Here is a 22,996-nt window from a genome sequence, read left to right on the forward strand (position 1 = left end):
ATATTGAAATATATTTTAAGTGTCAAAAATATATTTTTGAGGCCAATTTCGAATATTTACATATATTTCAAAATATATGTAAGTCATGAAAATACATTTAAAATATATTTTTTGTGTATTGGAACGTATGGATTTTTGTATGCCCATACAGGCCCATACACAACAAATTCGTTTTGAGCGATAAGGACCAATTTCAGTGCTGAATATAGTGTCAAGAAAAAATCAATGACTTTAAAATCAAAATAAATTCCTATTTTCTCCAATGGAATTGCCCATGGGGGTCATATGAAAGAGGGGAGTCTCTAGTATCCATATGTGGGGAAATTTCTCGCACCAAATTAGTTTTGAGCAATAGGGACCAATTTTAGTGCTGAAATGCTTAATAATCAGTGTTGTGTGTTACAGTAACATAACAACTTTTTTCAGGTAAAAAGTAGTGTAACGCGCTACTACTGAAAATTTGGTAACAAAACGTAGTTCCTTTTTCAATTCGGCGCAACATTACTTTTCCCAGGGACAGATTTGACAGTGACACTGCCTTCTCTACTGCGCGCTTGCGCAACAGTCACAAACTCCACACGGTATGTGACAGAGGCTGATGGCATGAAGAGCAGTCATGGAAAGCGAGAAGCAGCCAACGGAGGAATGTGAGTGTAAGGCTATAAAATAAGCCCTTATGTATTTTGTGTTCACCTATATGCCCATAAGATATATTGAGGCTATATGTTATTTGGTATTGTTAATAGGGCTTCAGTGGCGGTGTTGAAGCCTAATAGCCCAATGTTTTCTTGTCAAGTACTCTGTTTATATTTATAATAAAGAGCACAAAAGAAATACCTGTTATGTCCTCCATAGTACTTTATGTAGGCCTACACATTTAGGAACAGAAATTGGGTTCTGCCCAAAGTCGAGCAACATAAAAGTAACGAGTAGCCTAACGTAAAAAGTTACTTTCCATAGAAGGCAACTAAGTAAAGTTGTTAAAGCTAACAGATTACTTTTTAAAGAAGTAACGAGTAATGGGCAAATACTACTTTTTAAAGGTAACTTACCCAACACTGTTGATAATCTAAAATATAGCCTATGGACTTTTGATTTGAAAGTTAAGTTTGAAGTTAATAATGACTTTAAAATTGAATTAAATGCCCTTCCACCCCCAACAAGTGCAATAGGCTATCTACAGATGTATTTAATATAAGACATAATCTATCAAAAGATTCGACAATGTAGAATAAAAATATAGAGGCTTAGTAGGCTATAGCCTAAGTCTAGGTGAAGAGTGCCTGTTTGTACCATAGACTGTATATAACAGTCTATGGTTTGTAGGCTACTGCTTGTATGCCTGTGTCATCTCGGAAATGCGATCAACGCTGCCCCCTGGCGGTAAGAAATTGCAATATTTAAGGTGGAATCGAAACTTCAGCCTCGTATATGCTATTATGAAATCGAGTTAGAATGTTGTCGCTGTGGGAGAATTTCATTGGGAGAATTCACATTAGCAAGCCATTCTTTAAAAAGAAAAACATTTTTTTTTCACCGTAGGAATCACTACAACATATATTCATACCAACACGATCAAATTCGTGACTACAAAGTTTTATTTTAGCATGGGTTTCCTCCGCAAAAGAGATCTGTATGTAACTTCACAGCATGCGGTTAAAATCCTTAAATTCACGGACGTATTTTGACTTTATTTTTCATGCAAAAAACGTTACTCTTAACAGCCGCCAGTCTAAAGACGTGAAATATCCACTGGAATTTTGTTTCTTTATATTACACCTGCCTATAAAGAAATAGGCTACCTGGAATCCGTGTTATGTGGTAAGCTGCTGCCTAGCAGGTAAAGCACGTTTAAATGGCTATAGCCTACATTTAAAACAATTTATTAGCTAGAAATGATGCCACATGTCTACATTCAATGCTATTTAAGCCACTTCGAAAGTTTGTTTAGACCAAAGATTCTAGAGCACTCCGCTCTAGAATCTTTGGTTTAGACCCAGTGATTCTGCCGTCATGGAAACGCTATGTCACACTTCGGTACTCTATTCACCTGTCAGTTAGATAGGCTACAACTGGCGCGTTCATGTCTGCTAGCCTACTTCTGTAGCCTAGAATTGTTCAGAAAAACAGTGAAGCAAGACGTCTTAACTTGTCGTTAACTTGCTGCTCAATGATTGAATCTTCATAACTAACCAACTAAAAATGTAGCCTACGGTCTACATCAGCCTACTTGTAGGCTACATGTCCAACTCACGGTAGACCTACATTGATGCACCAATCATTGCTCAAGTTTTCGCCGCTGCGCAGTTAATCGTCTGTCCTCTGATCACACCTGTCAAATAGCCTATGCTCCTCTTTAGTCCGGATTCTTTAAAGTGATCTTCGCTTGGTTCACTAAACCAATGTATGAACAAAGACTCCTGCACTGGCTTAAGTGTTAAAGGTAAGAGATTTATAAACATTATCAGACATACAACGAAAAGCTAATGGGACTGCAATGATGACACGAGACGTAACTTTAGATGTAGCCTATGTTGTAATTGTAGCCTCATGCCTTTCCATACCAACTGAAACTGTGTTGTAGCACTACACTCCTTGTTATAATTTTTGTTCCCATACAAAACTATAAACAACTTGAACTGTCTTGAATCTGAATAGGCTCAAGCTGAAGTACATTTTACAACACCTTATTATAGGTTAGCCTACAGTATGTCAGGCCTAAATGATGTCTCATGATCCGTTTCCACAATGCAGAGTTGCAGAGTGCATGTCATTCATGCTCATCATTCTATGTGATTTCCATAATCCCCCCCCATGATGAACTCTGGTAGATGGAACATGTTTCCCCAGGTTTGGGGTAGGCCTTCCTCATTGGGTCCTCATTTCATTTTTTTTAATCGGTGACTTTCTATGTTCACTCTGTAGAAAATGCCTTGGCTTGTTTTCCCAGGTAAAGCAAGTAATGCTAACTTGTGAATGAAATTACAAAAATAGTTTTGTTTTAGATTTTTTTAGATTAAAACATTTCATAAATGAAAACTAAAATCAGGATTGGGTTAGGCTACTTGTCTGTAATAGGCCTATTGTTTTCGTGAATTTGATGCCATGCGGAAATTAAATTTAAGGTCCAGAGGAAATGCACTTGTTTTGGCCAATTTATTTCATTTTATTTATTTAACATTTTTTAACAAAATTTTTTATTTGGGTCCTCTGTATGTTTTAAGATGTGTGCATTACAGTAGATATTTCACTTTACACATTTCTATTACCTCGAAAAACATTCAACACTCACTTGTAAAGCTTTGTGTGAATGCCTGGCTTGCTTTATGAATGTAATCAAGATATCCCTTGTGGCCCCGTTCAAGTCCAGAACAGTCTCAGATGACAAAATGCTTTATTCCAGTAGGGGGCTGTCCTGCACTAAAGTGATGAAATTGGCATAAGCAATCCTTTAGAAATATTTTCTGTGGCACAAAGTATGAAAGGGGTCATTTTGGCCTCAGGGTATCTTGGCTTGAGGACTATTTTAAACTACCAGTTCCTGATGAACTTTACACAGTGTTAAGGTACTACAGTCATGGAAACTGACTTTTGAGAAGAAGTTCTGTAGGCATTATACACTGAAATGTTTATGTTAATTAGTTTGCCCTTATTGATGTAAATGGGATAGCCTAAAATAAGAGAAACTTTAATAATACAAGGCAGTACAATTCAGCACCATAGGCTAGGCCTACATCCTCCTAATAATTTTACTGTTGATGTCACTCTGAAACAGCAAAAAATGTACCTGAGAAACTGCAACTAAGTGGCATTACCAAAAACATAACAATGTTAATGGTAGAACATGATGAAGAAAGGAAGCTATTGATTATCATGAGTGATCCTGAAAAAAGCTCTTGTTCTTTGTAAGGATGCAATACTGAGACCTATCACATACAACACACTGTGGCCAGAGCAAAGTCAGACGCACAAAGTGGGAAGAGTCAGGTCGAAGTTCATTCATAAAAGATAGATAGATAGATAGATCAGAATTTAACACTGGTTGCATGTGATTGGTTTATTCAATTTCACTTCACCGAACACGTCTCGCCCATTTAAGAGTCCCCAGGTTGACATGGCTTCCCTCTACCTATATCGCTGCCAAACTCGGGCCCATAGTCTTAGGTATTTGTGTAGTTTGAGATGCACAGGTTTAGTTTGCTTGTTTTGTTTAGTTTAGTTAAAGACATGTTTGTATTCAATCTTCGGAAATCTATCATTGTTTAATTCAAGAAAGAAGTATTAAAGTAAAAAAATCCACTTGGCATATCATCAGTTCACATAAGGTTGTTTGTACAAATGCTAGTCAGTTTCATTGCTTACCTGATTGCTATGACCACATGCTCACTTGAATTGCTTTGTAGGTAATGAATGTTTTAAGCACTCTGTTGTATAACCCATGCTTAGGTCATTTTATAGCAGATTTAAATAGCAAACTATGCTTTACTGACAAATCTTGTCATCTGATGACCTCAAATTATATGCACCTGTGCCAAATTAAGCAACCACAAGCATCATTGTAATAATACTGTATATATGGGCAGACCCAGGCAATGCAGCGTAAACTTCTCAGTGTGGTCATTTCTCAATGTCATTTCCCCAAAGTCAACACACACTGCCTGTCCATCACTACTCTTGGACTGTAAAGGCAGTAATCCAATGGTAAAGCATCCTGACACTCAGACTAGAAACATTACCCCATCGTGTGTGTCCAGTAAGGTAAGCCTACTCTGGAACATCCCATCTCCCCCACAGCACACTGATCACACTGCATTCCTTTTAGTGCCTATGATAAACCATAGCATTCTCAAATTACTCTTATCTCTATAATGCTCTCTGTTTAGGGATGTTCATGAACTATTTTACTGTTAACCAACAATCAGAATTTTAACCGATTGATATTGGTTAAAGGGTTAAAACATTGTTTAAAGTGTACAAACTTTAGTAGATATACTATAGTTTAAATTAAGGTATGTGCTGTCAGGACACAACAGCAGCTGTTATTTTGACAGTCATGTTATGTGTGCTTCCAATACAATCTGCTAGAGAAGAATTAACCAGTCATACTTCAAGTCTCCAATCACATTGATAACAAAGATAGAAGTTTTAAGAACACATTTTGTATGTAGGTATTGCATTTGAAGCATACTGTATTGGCTGTATTATTACCTATTTGGGCTATGAGACGATAAATGCACTATTTGAATATATAGTTATGAGGACAATCCACAATCTTAACCACAATAGTTCAATCCAGCATTGCACATTGCAATATTCAGGGATGCAAACAGCTTGATTTTTGGCGACTCTGTTTTTTTGGTTGACAAGTCAGCAGTCTTTCCCATGATTGTGGTTATGTCTACAAAACCAAACTAAGATTAAAAGATCAGAATACCAACATTTCTGTATTATAACATCTTTATTCTAATGTTTTCAGAAACTGATTTTTGGTTTTCATGAGCTGTCAGTTGAGTTCTCTTTTTCCACCGCACGTGTTTGCCCTCTGAATATTCATAGTTTTGTCATCTGTACCCATTTTGGCTGGTCATTTTTTAACCAAGCATAACAGCTAGGCTACACTGGGCCGCAACTAAAGCATTCCTTTAGTGGAGTGTAAAAATAGTTTTAGAAAACTAGTCTAATTGTAATGCAAAAAAATGTATCCATTCAAAAAACAGTTGTCTTCAAGCTCATCTACTGTAGGTGTTCTTTCAGAAAGCTATGATGAGCCTCTTCACTTTCTTCAGTTTTGTTGAGGTATTAACCATTCAGCGGATAGAGCATCATCTCTAATTACCGGTCTAGTGCCTCCTGTTTCCAGGTTGCAGTACAGTGTAGCTTTGCCTATCCTAATGCAAAGACAATTTTCATGTGTAAACTCTCGTTCCATCTGTTTAATTTGAACAACATCGCTATGATATCTGCACAAAATGTTATGTATTATATAACATAATACATTAACATAACATCTATGCAACAGGGTCCTGTTCATCCTGCTGATATCCCAGGACATTGCCACTCTGACTCTTCATCACAAGTAATCTCTCCACATTTTGTATTGCATTGTCTGATGTTACATCCCACTCATTCAGAGTGAGAGGGCAGCGAACATCACATTTGACAGTTATTGAGTGATTAAATGGAGTAGGGTGAACATGACATATAGACAAACAAGGATGCATACTATTTTGCACATGTTGTTTCGCTCATTGAAATTGGTTGTCAAATTACCTCCAGCTTCGTAGGCCTACCTATGGCCAAATCACAGCCACGGCAACATCCATGCCAATGCTACCAAGTTCACTCTTTGCGCCATATTGTTTAGTTAACCAGTATGACGAACCCAATATGCTGTGTTTAGGGTGTTTTTGTTTTTAGTACAAGAGATTTATACAGGTCGGACTGTGTATATTTAAGCAATAAACCCAGGAGAGGCTGTAGGTTACACTGATTTTAGAACAGCTAAGGGGCGTTAGTAGGCACCATGCGCAAGTTGTTCTAAAATCAGTGTAACCTACCGACTCGATAGACTTATTACTTTTCTACATACTGTATATCTGACAAGATTTAATAAAATAAAGGCACAGCATGAGAAATGTAACCATTTATTCATAGATAATCATTCTTCTGCCAAGAAATATATTTAATTTAGGGTTGCCAAGCAACGTTGAGACGCAGCAACTCTAACTTTTATATCAATTTGTGGTAGTGCAGTAAGGCGGGGATCACATCAGCTAGGCAAGCGGCAGATTTCGTATTGTTCTCTGTGGTTCGGCAGAACTTGGTTCAACTTTCAAACTGTAACGCGGGAGTATTCGATTGTCAGTTAAGGCAAACCGTTTGTGTTACCATAGGAACGAGATTGAATTTATTATGGTCTGAGTGTTGCGTTACACTTGCAGCTGCCGCTTGCCTCTGGCTATGAGATCCCAGCCTAATATAGAACTAAATGCGGTCAAGGTTTAGGGCTAGGGCCTGTGTCCACCAATCACGTTTTTTGCAGTGACAGCGCCCTCAACCTCATTTTCAGAGCGCTGTCACTCCCCGATTTGAGTCGCGTATGCTCAGATTGATAGGTTTTACGGCATAACGCCAAGGGATCCGACTGAAATCCATGAAATAATACACTTTTCTGTTTCAAAAACGTTTTAGCTATCTAAGATTGTTTGATTGCTAACTTTAGCAAATGCGACAGCCTTTGTTGTGCTTGATTGCTTACTTGTAATTGCTTACTTGCCAGCAGTGAAGAAACTTTGTTATGTAGGTCCATTTTTATTGACATTACAGAAGTCTCTCGCTAGCAGGCTACTTCAGCCTCTAATCTAGAATTGACATTAGAGATCATGCCGTGCAAATGTGATGCCTTACGCTAAATAATACATTACTGCTATGTAGGCTAATGTCATTATTTTGTGGCTAACAACACTGGTTTTCGCAAAGTAGCAAAGTGACGCATGCGCCACTCACATCCAGTAGCGACCAGTGATGCCAGTAACGCGTTAGTCTATTTTGACCACTTTTTTCGGTAACGAGTAATCTAACGCGCTACTATTTACAAACCAGTAATCAGATTAAAGTTACTTATCTAAGTCACTGTGCGTTACTATTTTTGTCATTTTCCTTAGTAAAAAGATATATTCTTTGCTTTCTTCTTGTCTCAGGGATTAACGTCATGTAGGCTATGCTCACGTTTTCAGCATGAGGACAACTCACATGTAAAACCACGCAGCAATACAAACGTAAACAATGGAGGGAGGAGAGATGCACATTTTATCTATACAGTCATTATTTTGAGTTTGTGTCAGCTAAACATGACAACATTAAGGTACATTGTACATTCTGTGCTGGTGACAAAGTGCTGTCTAGCTAGAGATCCCAAGTCTCCCGAAGTTTTGGGAGACTCCCACATATTGATATCCTGACGCCCGCAAATTACATAAAATCTCCCGGAACCAAGAGCGAACAAGAGCACGCAAGACCGGACTTCAAATCGCTTGTGCATCTGAGTTTAACGCGCACACAACGGAGAGGGAGAGAGAGAGGAGTGGTGCGTGTGTGCCTGCAAGCGCATCCAAGACAGAGAGCATGGTCTGTTTTGCTAAATCAACCAATCAGTTTTCAGTGTAGGTGGGCTTAGCTTATATATCTCTTTTCTCCCGAACTTAATCAGTTCAATTAGTGTATCTAGGAACAGGAGTGTCATGGCAGTCAGTGCCCCTCAAAAAGGAACATTTAAGACCCATTTCACATCAGACTACAAAAAGTGTACCCAATTGTCTCATAAGAGTAAAACATAATGATAGTCTTGCACACTGCACTGTTTGTAACAGTGACTTTAGCATTGCTCACGGCGGGTTAAATGATTGCAAAAGACTTGTTGAGGCGAGTTTAACAAGTGTAATTTCATTTGCATATTACTCAGGCCTATACTAGATGGCTAGTTGCCAAGGCTACATGAAAAGGCTAAACTACCAAAACCTACTTATTTTACTAGGTAAATAGGCCTTCCTTATTTGGTGTACTGACTAGACATGATTGAACAAACATCTGAATTTCAGTATCTAAGTAGGTTAGGTTGGAATGTCTGCTATACATTGTTGGCATTACTGTTAAAATGCACTTCCAGTATAGTGAGTATTGGCAAAACCGGTTATCATTTTTATGTTGAGGCGGTGGGGGTGTTGTCGGCAGCTGCTGAAAGTAACTAATAAAGTAACTTGTAATCTAACTTAGTTACTTTTAAAATCAAGTAATCAGTAAAGTAAGTAATCAGTAATCAGATTACTTTTTCAAGGTAACTGTGGCAACACTGGTAGCGACTCACATCGGGGAATGACAGCGCTTCGATCAAGTGTTCATTGTTGCTATGTTACCAAAACCGTCTTTTTGGAACGTTGCCTAATGCTAACTACCGTAACTAGCTAACTGAAATGCAGGGCTTTCAAGTGTCATGCATTGAGCGTGACAGTCACTCATTTCAGTCTTTTGTCATGCTCTCCCGCCACACATTGTATTTCTCACGCAGAAAAACTATTTATAATATATTTAATATGCCGTAGCGCCCAAAATGTCTTTGGCCGCACTACTCTCACTATGGAACCGGCAGGAATCAAGCGTGTCTCCCCTGGAGTTGAGCCTGCCACTTATCAGCCAGTCAAAAATAACGAAAGGGGCTACACAATAGCCAATCAGATAATAGCACTATTGTATCTGGGTAAGATTTAACACAACAACCAATGAAAAACGCGTATTCTGGAATTGTTCCAGTGAATCTACCTACTTCCGAAAGTTTTGTTCATCTTTAGAGAAAACCACTGGAGCTTTGAGCATCAGTTTCAGTACAGAATAAGTCATCTTTTAATGTTACAACAAATCCACAACTTGTTTGACACAAACAATGACAACATGACTGCTGCTAGAGAATGTTTCCCAGATAATTAGCATCAGTTGTTTATAAGTGTATCTGTAACTTAGTCAACAGTTTTACAGCCTATTCACTGTCAACACTTGCTCAGAACAAGTAGCCCAGTCTAGGTTATTTAGCACTAAATAAAGTAAAGTGTATTGCATATTGTTATAGGTGACTTTTAAAATCATGTCATATTATATAATTATATCCTGACCATGGATGCATTAATCATTGCATCTGTCTTTCAAAAATGTCTGATGTCCACAAATCCTCTCATTCACCCTAAGAGGAAAGCCCCTTGGTTAGTGGATGCTCAGGTGGTGGAGAATAGGGTAGGCCCATTGTTGAATTTTCAGTGCCATGTGTCAAATCTTTTCCTCTGCAAATCTGAGCAATTATAAATTATACTTTTGCCCCATTTTGACTTAGAAGGGCATTGTTCGTACATACTTTAGCCGATAATCAAATGCCTGATTTCTTTGGTAAGCTGAGACACTGTAGTTACTGTATTTGGAAAACAATTAGAATAACTGTGTGATGTACTGACACAGAGTTACAGAGGTTAGAATATTCTTTTCTTTTTCTACCGGATAACAAGCATCTCTGAACTGACCACAATTCAGCCCTCTAGGTCTTGACTTGATAGGATTTGAGTCCTAGCATGAGGTCTTGTGAAGCTGTGTGCAAAAGTAGATCAATATAGAATGACAATATGAGTACTTTGGACCATTATTTGCCAAGGTATGCTTCATGCATTTTTGTAAAATGCCCTATGGAAACTCCCCATAATACTTTTGGTTATCCAAAATGCATACTGATAATTAAATGCTTACGTCAAATGAAAGGTAACACTCAAATTAGGCCTCAAATGAAAGGTAACACTGAGGTTTCATGCTTGCATTTGGATTGTACTTCAGGGGTTCTGATATGGAATGACTACACTAAATATGGAATAATTACACCACAATCACAGAGAGTCACTGCTCAGCTAACCTAGAGTATCTCATGGTTGAGTGTAGACCTTTCTATCTGCCCAGAGAGTTTACATCAACAAGCAGCCTATATACGACCGGATGCTAATACTAAGCTTACCATGAAAGAACTTCTGCTATCAGTAAACAACAAACTCCGCTGCCCGAGGCAGCCTTCATTGTTGCAGGTGACTCAAATTTAAAAACTGTCCTGCCCAAATTTCATCAAAATGCATCATACCCCACAAGAGGAGATAATATTTTAGACCATGTCTACACAAACATAGCTGATGCCTACAAAGCCGCTCCCTTCCCCCACCTAGGACACTCAGATCACCTCACATTGTTTCTACTGCCCAAGTATTCAGCACTCATCAAACGTGTGAAACCAACAGTAAGAACAGTCAAAGTGTGGCCAGAGGGACCTGACTCGGCACTTTTGAAAACACTGACTGGAGAGTGTTCGAAACTCAGGCCACCTATGACTTCCACACAGACAGTGATTCATATGCCTCCTCCGTTTTGGACTGTATCAACTCCAACATCAACAGTGTCACCACCCTCAAACGGATTATGACTTTCGAGACATCGCATTCAGATCTGGTGATGCTCAAGCCTATAGCTCATCAAGGGCTAATCTGAAAAGGGGCATCAAAAGGGCCAAGCACAACCACAAGCTAAAGATTGAGGATCATTTCAAGAACAACTCTGACCCCCAACGCATGTGGCAAGGCATCCAGGCCATCACAGATTAGAAAACTACTAACTCCGCCCCCCCTGTCACCGACACCTCCCTGCCTGATGAGCTGAACCACTTCTATGGCCGCTTTGGTAGGGACAATAAGGAGGTGGCCATTAAGGCTGTGGTCTCTGCAGATCACCAGCCCCTCACACTCTCTACCACCAATGTGTGTGCGGCACTGAGCAGGACTAATGCACGTAAGGCTGCTGGTCCTGATGGTATCCCCGGACTCGTACTCAGGGCCTGTGCAGTGCAGCTGACTGAGGTTTGGACTGACATATTTAACCTGTCACTAGTCCCGGCAGCTGTCCCCGCATGCTTTAAAACCACCTCCATCGTGCCGGTGCCAAAACACTCCACTGCAACAAGCCTTAATGACTTCCATTTAGTTGCACTCACCCCCATCATTATGAAGTGCTTTGAGAGGCTGGTCCTGGCCCACCTCAAGACCTGCTTACCACCCTCACTGGACCCCTTCCAATTCGCCTAACGTCAGAACAGGAGCACAAAGGATGCCATCTACGGCACTTCACTCTGCCCTGTCCCACCTTGACAATAGCAACACCTATGTGAGAATGCTGTTCACTGACTTTAGTTCAGCATTCAACACCATCATCCCCTCCAAATTGGTCACCAAACTCAGTGAACTGGGCATCAATACCTCTCTCTGTAACTTGATTCTGGACTTCCTAACCAACAGACCTCAGTCTATTAGGTTAGATAATCACACCTCCTCAACCATCACCTTGAACACCGGCGTACCACAGGGATGTATGCTGACCCTCTCCTTTACTCCCTCTTCACCCACGACTGCACACCTGTACATGGCTTTAACATCATTGTCAAGTTTGCAGACGACACTACGGTGATTGGTCTCATCAGCAACAATGATGAGATGGCCTACAGGGAGGAGGTCCAGCACCTAACACCGTGGTGCACTGATAACAACCTGGCTCTCAACACCAAGAAGACCAAAGAGCTCATTGTGGACTTCAGGACTTCAGTCTAAAGCAGTGTTTCTCAAACTTTTTCAGACCAAGGACCACTTAACCAATAAAAAAAAACTCACGGACCACCTAGCTGAAATAAAAACCAGTAGACCTACTTCAGCAGTATATTACACAATAGGCCTACTCGCTGAACCACCTTGTTTATTGTCTTTGAACCTTGCTTATTGTGTCAGGATTCATATGATTTAAACTGGCGTAGCTTACATAGGCAGTGTTGCAGAACTGTTTGGAATTACATACAAGTTGGTTCAATATGGCAAACAACTCATCTATATTATATTTTACTACATCTGCTCGCGGACCACCAGTGGTCCCCGGACCACACTTTGAGAAACACTGGTCTAAAGCTAGCACACACACACCTATTCTCATCAACGGGACTGAGGTGGAGCATGTCACCAGCTCCAAGTGTCTGGGTGTCCACATCTCTGAAGACCTCTCTTGGACCCTCAACACCTCTACCCTGATCAAAAAGGCACACCAGCGTCTCTTCTTTCTGAGGAGACTAAAGAAGGTCCATCTGTCTCCTCAGATCCTGATCCTTCTACCGCTGCACCATCGAGAGCATCACTGTGTCACTTTTTTGTATGGCAACTGCTCTGCCCACGACCGGAAAGCACTGCAGAGGGTGGTGAAAACTGCCCAACACATCACTGGTTCCTCACTCCCCTCCATCGAAGCCATCCAGGGCAAGGCACGCAGCATCATCAAAGACTGTTCTCACCCCAACCACAGACTGTTCACCCCACTCCCCTCCGGGAGGCGTTACAGGTCCCTCCGCAGCCAAACCAGCAGGTTCAGAGGAAGCTTCTTTCCTGCGGCTGTCACCCTACTGAACTCTAGCTCTGCATCCCGGTAACATCCAACAAACTAGCCCCCATCACCCCCCGCCCTGCCTGATGCCTCCTTGCCTGTGCCTGTCGAGGTTTCTACAACCATGGCAACCTTGACAGGGACAACAAGGAGGCGGATATCCCCTAGCCCCCCGCCCCCAACACCTGCACTACCCTATACCACCCATAGTGTCTATTCATTTAAAAATGTACATACTGTAATTACACTTATATAGCCATATTCTTCTGCTCTTAGTTCTGCACATACACTTATTCTTAATACTATTATAATGGTACTGTTTCTGCATTACAATGGTACAGTTACCACAGTGCGCATAGCTGTATATACTGTACATATCTGTATATATGGTTCATACTAAATATACATATTTATTCAGTTTTTCTGTAACATATTCTGTAACACAATACACTGCATATATCTATATTGTTCTTACTACTACTATAATGGTACTGCCATTACATTGCACAATGCACATGTCTGTACATGTTGTTCATACATTGTTCATATTACATAGCTATATTTATTCTGCTCTTATAAGGTAACTGCTAATACACTGCACATATTTATATTTAATTTATACTACTCTAAACCACCTTCTGCAAAACAACTGTATACTACTGTCTACACGGCACTATTTTTCTTGTCCTGCCTATGCACCACCTGTCTATACTTCTATACTATTTATATCACTTTTCTGCTTTTTTTGCACTTCTGGTTGGACACAAATTGCATTACGTTGTCTCTATACTTGTACTCTGCACAATGACAATAAAGTGGAATTTAATTTAATCTAATCTAATCGAAGAAAGAATCATGAGGAAAATAAAAACAGCCCGCCTTGGGCAATATTCATATAAACTTTGGGTAGAGCCAGAGAGGGTGTTTATGGTCATGATTTCAAGCTATTTGGAAGAGCTGTGTCATGGAAGTGTGGAAGTGTATTGGCAAATTATTACATTATTAGCTTTATTACAATAAAATTATTACGTTATTGGTCGTTATTACGTTATTGGACGGCTCTTCATAATGCTGCAGAATGCTCCATTCACTTGAATGGGCCTTTCCAATGTTCGGTGGTCTGCTAATTCTCAATAACAGACCGTTGCTAAGTATAACAGACTGCTGTCAAGGAAAATGGGCTTTGTGCTTCTAATTCACGTCTTTCATATCACTACGCAAGGACTGGAACTTCATTCAAAAGTGAAAGCAGACGGTTGATCAGCTGTGTTCTAAAGAATGTTTGATTGAAGTTCAGTGTGTGCTGTTGCAAACTATTTGTTTCTCAGCAAATGCCACGATGAAACGGTAACAAATAGGCTATAGCCTTGGCTATGTAGGCTAAAGAGTCATATTGTGGGGAGGTTATTGTTTCTTTTTAGCAAGTAGCCGTGTAATAAGCGGGATAATATCTGTCTATAGATAATATCTTGTTCTTTCTGCCTTGAAGAGATCTATTTCCCGATAATGACCGGCGTTCTATACATTATCCCTTACTTATTTATCGGCTACAAGCCCTAATTATAAATGGCCACAGCAACGAAGAGGAATGAAGAGCTACGAACAGGAATGATTAAAGAATTTGCTGGTACTTGTTGGTGCCCTCGTCAAGGGTTTTCGTTTTGTTTGTTTATGTTGCTGATTGGATCATAAATGATTACTGAAGAGTTTGTTGGTATTTGTCAGTGCCGGCATCAAGGGCTTGCGTTTGTCTGGTTATGTTGCTGATCGGATCATAAAATGGCCACAGCAACGAAGAGGAACGACCAAAGAATTTGTCGGTATTTGTTTGTGAAGGGGGGTGGGTCAAGGACACCATACCACTGTTCAGCCTTCTGGAGGTGCGTGGGTCTAATTCAGTGTTTCTCAAACTTTTTTTCTGGGGACCCACTTTTTTGGTTGGGAAATATTTTTGAAATAAACTTTGCAGGGATGTGATGAAGGCCTACTGTTTAATACATGAGATCACAAGAGTGCCTCCCAATCAGACGTTTCAGCGATTTCGCTCAGAAATCTCAAAGGCATAATACTGTCGCGATCGAGGCGCCTGTCCCATACTCAAGTTTTTTTGGTGAATGTAGTAATCTTATTTGCTAGGTGAGGTAGGTGCTTGTCTTTGCCTTGTAACTGCACATTTAACTCAAATGTATCGCAAAGATATATCAAATATATCGCTAAGATAGGCCAGCTTTGTCAAGAAATGTTCATTAGTGAACGTGCTTGCAGATTCAAACATGCGCTCTTCCTCCAAGAAGAGGCTTCGAGCTCAAACATGCGCGACAGCACTTTACCTCGGAAAGCCACCTTGCCTTGCTGTGAAACAGTACAGCCTTTGGTCAGCTACCATCTCTTCAAGCAGTCGCGAGAATAGATAGCCAGCTTTTAAGGGCGGGTTTTGATGAAATTCACCACTCTCACAACAACGTTCAAAATTTCATATAGGTCGGGACTAGCTAAGCTGCCTTGACACGAGCGCTTCCCTGTGAATAACACAGTGCGTCCATTGCGCATCGGGTGCTACCTGGGCCCAGGCTACAGATAAAAAAATAAATAAAAAAACTCTTGTTTTTCACATCAGTTCGTGCCCCACCTGGCATGTCTCCGCGACCCACAGTTTGTGAAACGCTGGTCTAATTCAATGGAACAACCATGAGGGAGGGTGTCTGCTTTATAACCCCAGTGAAATGAATTCCATGGCTGTTCTGTTGGTGATGTTTTTTGCCCCCAAAGGTTGATTTGTTAGATTTTGTTTTTGACATAGGCTTGGTTGTAGATTGACCGTTGTGTGAAATTCCCGACCTATAGCACTAGGAATTTAACATCCCTCTCATCCAAAATAAGAACAATGTCAGTTTGTATGTGTCTAAAATCACTTAAATTATCATTATCTTATTATTAAATTATCTAATTAAATTAAATTTGTATTTAGTGTTAAAGCCAAAAATGGAGTTACAAATGTTCCTATGATTTTAAAACAAGATTGTATAAATTGTACCCGAAAATATCAGAAATCATCATGTATGCATTAGTAATGGTATTTAGTATTATACTGCTAGCATCACCTGGTTTAGTGAAGGGATGGAACAAATGTATGGGCAATTAACTCTAATTAAACCTCAAATTAAACTAAATCCCAATTTAAAGATCTGCTTCCAGAAGCATTTCCAAGTGTGCAGATCTGCTTCAATAACAAAAATACTTCAATTTATTATAAGAGTTCTAAGGATCTCTTAAATTGTGTATGGGCCTACAATATGAATACAATACTGATCATTGTAATATTCAGCAATTAACCCTTTAATGCGCAAGGTAGGCTTACGCCTTCTAAACTGTAACCGGGTCAAAAATGACCCGCATTCATTTCCTATGGTAACTCATGCAGTTGTCTGTTTATTTGCTAAATTTTAACAAATATATGTATTTCATCCTTCAATATGTCAGATATCCATACATATAACATAAATAACTTGTTTGTGATCACTGCAAATCATATTTTTTATTTTCCCTTTTTAACATTATAAACAAACACGGTTTTTGCTACATCCAGTTTTTAGACATGGGTCAAAAATGACCCACATTCATTTCTTATGCTATTTCATACAGTTTGTGTGTTCCTTTCCTATATTTATTGAAAACAATTTATTTTATGATTCAATATTGCTTGTATTTATCAAATAGCTGATTTTTGATTGCTACATTCCTGTCTTATTTTCTGAAATAAACATTTTCTATTACTACATCAAGTTGATGTGTGAGAGCCAAAAAAGACCCATGCATTCAAGTCTGTTTTGTTGTTCAATAAAACCTACTATAACACATTTTTTGTTAAAACAATAATCTTAGAATAATGTTCTTATACTTAATCTAGTGTTTTCATCCAAATAGTAATATAAGTTTATTTCTCAATTTGTCACATGTTAAAACCACAGATAACTAATAGCACATGTTGGACTGTACTATATCTAGTATTGTGAACTGTAGTGAACGTCACCAAAGTGTAGTTAATTCACATGGGAATAGGAAATAATTATCAATCACATGGCCACCCACCATTTGATATTTCATGTCTTATATGCCACACATAAATGACCACCATGTTTGTGTTCCTTGCACATACAGTAGGCCTGGTGCACTTCATGCAACAGTTTCCTGCTTTTGGTGTCATTAGTAGCTGGTCAGATCTCTTCCTTTTCTCTTGGCCATCATGTCTGATATCATATTGTGAATGTGGTTTCTTTGTCCTACATCTTTTCATATCCATATGGCTCTAAGTCATATGTGCCCTTCATGCATGCACATATGTGTCATGAGACTACTTTGCCCAGCTCCATTTTGAACATCTACCGTAACTCCATCAATAAAAGCAGAGTTGATCAGTTAAACCGGTATTGGTATTGAGGGTGACAACATGCAACACCCTGGACCAGGGAACCATGAGCCATATTTATGGTCTCGGCATAGATGAGTAGCACCTACTAATGAAAGCAGAGATAGAGATAGCCAATGTGTCCGTAGTACTCTCGTCGAATGTACTGGATATTACTACCTTTGATGCCTATACTAGCTGCACCATACCCTGATAATGAATAATATGATGGGCAAAGAGCTTGTCAATGTCACACAGGAAGAGCCGTGTGGAGCTCACTACCTTATTCCAAACACATAGCCTGAATCCCAAGACCCCCTAAGCCGTGAACCCTAAAAAACAGAACTGACATCAATTTCATGTTTGGCCTGATTGGAGTTAAGTCTTTGAGGAATCAGGGCTGAAGGGGGATATTGAGATCCAGCCATTTTACTTACAATTAAAATGTGTGGGAAAGGAAACAGAGCCACAGAAGGGCATCAGAGAGGAAGAGCTGCACAGAAACCAAGAATACTAAAAGTTGGAAGCTGTGTTTCCAATGCACTACTTAAACCACTTTTTGTAAAAAAGAAAAAATGGAAAAAATAAAATAGAGATATGTGATGGTCTAAAACAAGTCAATTGAGGAATTCATGGAATACTGGATGATGAAATCAATTTATCGCAAATACATTCAACATTTTAACTCATCCTGGTCACTTTGACCCAGGTTATGCATTAAAGTTAATAATGCTGATATAAAAAGTAATTTTCTTTTTTAAATATATTTTTGGCACACAAACCTGGGTCCTGTGGGCACTCGGACAAGAATGTTGTGTGGACGCTGTGGCCACTTACGTTACAGCCCCTCCATATAATCATTTTGTGACTGCTGCAATTCCCTTTCTGGATTGGTAACAGAGTTACAGATTTTAACCTGATCTAATGATCCTGATGGACCTAAAGTGATCTTTCCACTAATATGAATTACAGCACTGCTTTATAGTATTAGTCATGTCATTTTATATAAGTGAAGTTTTAAGCAAGTGCTCCACCAGCCATCATGACCACTTTCTACCGAGGCACCATTGATAGCATCCTCTACAGCTGTATCGCTGTGTGGGGCGGAAGCTGCACTGAATACAACAGGAAAGCCCTGCAGGGCATAGTGAACACAGCTGGAAGGATTATTGGTGCTTCACTCCCCTCCCTGAAAGACATTTACACCACCCACCTCACCCGCAAGGCGACCACAATTGTGAGTGATGCAAGTCACCCCGCTCACAATTTGTTTGATCTACTGCCCTCTGGGAAGAGGTACAGAAGCCTGCACTCCCGCACCACCAGACTCACCAGCTGCTCAACAGCTTCATACACCAGGCTGTTAGGATGCTGAACTCTCTCCCCCCTCAGCTACATAACATCCTGGACTTTGGACCCACAATGGCTGTCTTGGACTACTCCACTTGTACACTTGCACACTTTGCCACTTGTTGTTGTTGTCCTGTTGTCCTGAAAACACAACACTTCTGCTGCTCTTACATAACTTGCACCACTATGCCACTTGCTTACTTAGGTCAAACAGAACTACCTCAGCCATTTATTGGCCTGACTTTGCACTATTATATTGACTGTCTATGCACAATTGCACAATTTCAACCCAATTTTGCTGCTCTGATTTCTTCATTGTATGTGCCTTCTTATTTACTTTTTATTGTTTACTTGAATGTTATGTTTGTCTGTGGACTTAATTGGTAAAATATGTCTTGTCTTCGTGGGATAGTGAGAAACGTAATTTCGATCTCTTTGTATGTCTTGGCATGTGAAGAAATTGACAATAAAGCAGACTTTGACTTTGACATAAGCCATCAGAGAACTGTGGAAACACACAACTTAATTGTAAAAAGTGCAGGAAATTTGAGATATTCTCACGCGAGAGTTAGTCTCTGAAGAGTAACCATTTAGTAACAGAGTAACAGTGCCTAAAGCTTGTCTCTCTCTCTCTCTCTCTCTCTGTGTGTGTGGTGTGTTTTGAGGGTAAATGCTTGTGCCTCACTGCTGCTTTCTTGTGCTGAATATTGCATAACTTGTTCAACTCAGTACCAGTACAGAAGTTGAGACTGCAGCTCCTTCTAAGGTGACAGGATTGTCAGGAGGAGTGACCATGGTAATGGACACCAGCTGGCTTGGCTGTCTGTCTACCATCATGTCTGTTTCAGACTCACTTTCTCCCTTGCTTCCAATTATACAGTGGCTTACAAAAGCATTTCCCTCAGTCTGAGATCTGCCACTTTTGAGGTAGTCTGACAAGCCTTGACATTTTAAAAGCATGCTTGTCAACTAGCCTCATCAGTTTATCCATGAAGACTTGTATAACTTGACAAAGTGCCACATATTGTATTATGCCATAAACCTATTTTTATATTTCATGTGGCGTTTTGAAGTGTTAGACCTTTGGAATGTCATTTTTTTTTTTTTTTTTCAAGTCAGTGGCCTACATAGTTAGTATTCCTGAGTATTACTGTCTGTGACAGCACATACATTTGCTTCACCATTTCATAACTTGTGGCAAGTCTGCCTGGGATGGTTATGCTCTTATAATTGTAATTTCACTCTTAATGGAGAAAATGAACAGGATTTTTACTATTGGAACCGGAGTGAAAGGTCACAGTTCTTTATTCTTTATTAGGATCCCATTAACTTCCCCAAAAAAGGGTCGCTAGTCTCCCTGGGGTCCTGTAGTAAAAAAAAATAAATAATAATAAAATGTTTAGTCATCAACATTACAAGTGTCGAAATATTACATTGGAATTACATCTCATTTGTATTAAAACAAAATCAAATTTAAAATCACAATAATGACAAAAAGACAAAGTGAAGCTAACACATAGTGACTTATATGCCTGACTCTAACTTAAGAAAATGTTGCCTTAGTGACTTCTTATATCTGATACAGTTCTCAATGTTAATATCCAAAGAGAGCCTATTCCATATAACAGAGCCCCTGTAGAGGACAGTTCTTGTCACAGTTTGTGCATGGTACTGGGACACCCAAAAACCCATTTGTCACTTGTCATGTTCCATACCTATGGCAATCACCTGCCAGTATCAGCCAACTGGAAAAGAACTGAGAAGTTTTTTTCCAAATTACATTAGGCCTATGTATAAATCTCAAAAGATGATACTTACATTTTGATTCTACAGTTAGCCATGATAACTTTGTGTGTATCTCAGATACATTTGTTCAAAATGAGCAGTGTAAAGCTAACCTTGCTGCTCTATTCAGAGCAACCTGGAGTTTCTTAAGGTGTTTCCCGGCAGCACTTGACCAAACAACTGGGCAGTAATCCAAATATGACAGCACAATTTACCTATATTGTCTTGGTAGTGTATAGGTCTAATTGAGTGCCTGTCACTTTAAGACGTTCGTGAGGGAACCCTTGCAATTGTAACACAGTTAAAAGGCTGCTGATGTGTGGATGCAATTCATAACGTTTTCTATGTAGTTAGTTAAAATAAAGGTTCGTACTTCTTAGAACAAGCACTTTTGAGTCTTGGAAAACACTTTTCCATTTACATCGGGATTTTGCAAACATTCAGTGTCAGAGTCAATAAAATGAGCCCTGCATGATTAACTAAATTGACAAGCAGCTGTAAGTAAGCATGCTAAACTCGACATCCAAACAGTATTCTAAAGTTAGCTTTGAGATACTGTTTGATTGCATAACTTAACTTAGTAGGCCTACATTGAGGAGACTATGTTGTGATAAGACCTTAGCAGAGTTAAATTTAATGCAGCAGTTTTGAACAAATTTGCGCAGCATTGTCCCAATGCTAAGCGGATTTAATAGCAATTTAGCCCGCAGTCTTCTATGCAATGCTTATGTGGCAACAACAATCCTTCAACAATCATTAATGTTTTGTTAATTGCACATGCAGAGGAGGGGCAGCAGGCTCGTTACGAGAGAGAGAGAGAGCGGGGCGGGGCAAGGAAGGGCTGCGTGCATGAAAAGCAGCTTAATGAAAGGATTTTATCTTATCTTTAATTTAATTTAAAGGGGAACTTGGCAACTATTTCAACGTAATAAACCCGTTTAGAAATCATTTGGATGGTTAAATGACCTGTTCCGGTGAAAATGGTGACTTTTCCCGCTGCCCCTAGCGTCCCCAGGCGGAAAACCAACCTTGCAACATTGAGACTACCGTCCCGGAAAGAGAACTGAGAAACAAGAAACTCGTTTTAAATCGTGTTTCTTACCTTGTAACATATACATTGTCTGCCAAACTTATGCTAACCGTTTTGCTAGCTTGTAAACAAATCCATGTGCTTTATCGTTACCTTTTTCCACAGTTTGAAATAGCATAATGCACAATTTCTCCAGCAGAGGCGGAAATCCTGCCAAGTTTCCCTTTAAATAGTACAACATAGAATATTAATGATGTTTGATTTTGTGGCGCCCCGCCACAGATTAGTCAACGTATGAGAAACACTGAGCTCAGTATCAAGATGTTCTTCCAGCTCCACTACAGTGTGTTATGTAGTAAATAAGGTAGAGTCATCAGCATACATCACCACATTAGCATTTCCAACAACTGATGGTAAGTCATTAATAAAAATTGAAAATAGAAGAGGACCCAAGCAGCAACCCTGTGGAACGCTACAAGATACTGTTTTTCTATCTGAAAAACTTCCATTGAAAAATACTTGCTGACTCCTACTGGAGAGATAACTTTTCAACCAAGCAATCGCTAAGGGTGAGAAACCATACTTTTCAAGCTTTGAAATCAAGATACTATGGTCAATAACATCAAAAGCTGCTGTAAAATCTAAGAGCACAGCTCTGAGTAGTTTTCCAGCATCCATGTATGTTAACCACAAATCTGTCATATGCATTAATGATGTGTTTGTGGAATGTCCTGGTCTATAAGCATGCTAAGCAAAGCTAACTTTTGATTAAAATTTTGATTAAAATATGATTAAAATGTATTTTCTCAAATATTTTAGAAAGTGCAGGGAGTAGACTGATGGGCCTGCAATTAGAGCCAGTGAAATCAGCCCTTGTGTCTTTTGGCAAGGGTATGATTTTAGACTCTTTCCATAGCTCTGGACAGGTACCACTAAGTATACATCTGTTAAAAATATGACATATTGGTTGACAGAGTAGTCCGCCATTTTTAAGAACTTTCCATTAAGATCATCACTTCCTGGAGATGTATCATTAGAAATTGAAATAAGCATTTTTTCTTGATTCACTGTGTCAAATGTAAAACCACAAGATTTCCCTCCCCCTCATAATACAGATAGAAATACAGTGTGTTGGATCACCATCAAGTAATGGTATTTTAGATCTTAGGTCATCTACTTTTGGTGAAAAAGTCATTAAAATAATTGGCTATCTCATATGGCTTGGTGATAAAGTGGCCGTCAGATTCCACATACTTTTGAGACTGCCTTGCCTTCCTGCACATGATGTCATTTAAGGTCATCCATAGTTTTTTAGTATCATTTGAAGAGGTACGAAACTACGAATCCTCTCTTTAAAATAAGTATTTTTCTTAATATGATTTAGCTTGGTGACTTTCCTTAGCTTGCAATAGCAGTTTCTATCAGCAGTGTGACCTGATTTT

At 39.4% G+C, this 22,996-nt stretch overlaps 1 protein-coding gene across 1 annotated transcript in view; it reads left to right on the forward strand.

Moving 5' to 3' along the window:
• Nucleotides 1–2,096: 2,096 nt before the first annotated feature.
• Nucleotides 2,097–22,996, forward strand: part of slc8a2a (solute carrier family 8 member 2a) — a 138,883-nt gene continuing 117,983 nt past the window's right edge. The window contains exon 1 of the mRNA XM_048237603.1: nt 2,097–2,443. The gene's annotated coding sequence lies outside the window, so the exon portion shown is untranslated. The remainder of the gene's footprint in view (nt 2,444–22,996) is intronic.

The sequence above is a fragment of the Alosa alosa genome, chromosome 2, assembly GCF_017589495.1.
Source record: "Alosa alosa isolate M-15738 ecotype Scorff River chromosome 2, AALO_Geno_1.1, whole genome shotgun sequence".
NCBI classification, from domain to species: Eukaryota; Metazoa; Chordata; class Actinopteri; order Clupeiformes; family Clupeidae; genus Alosa; species Alosa alosa.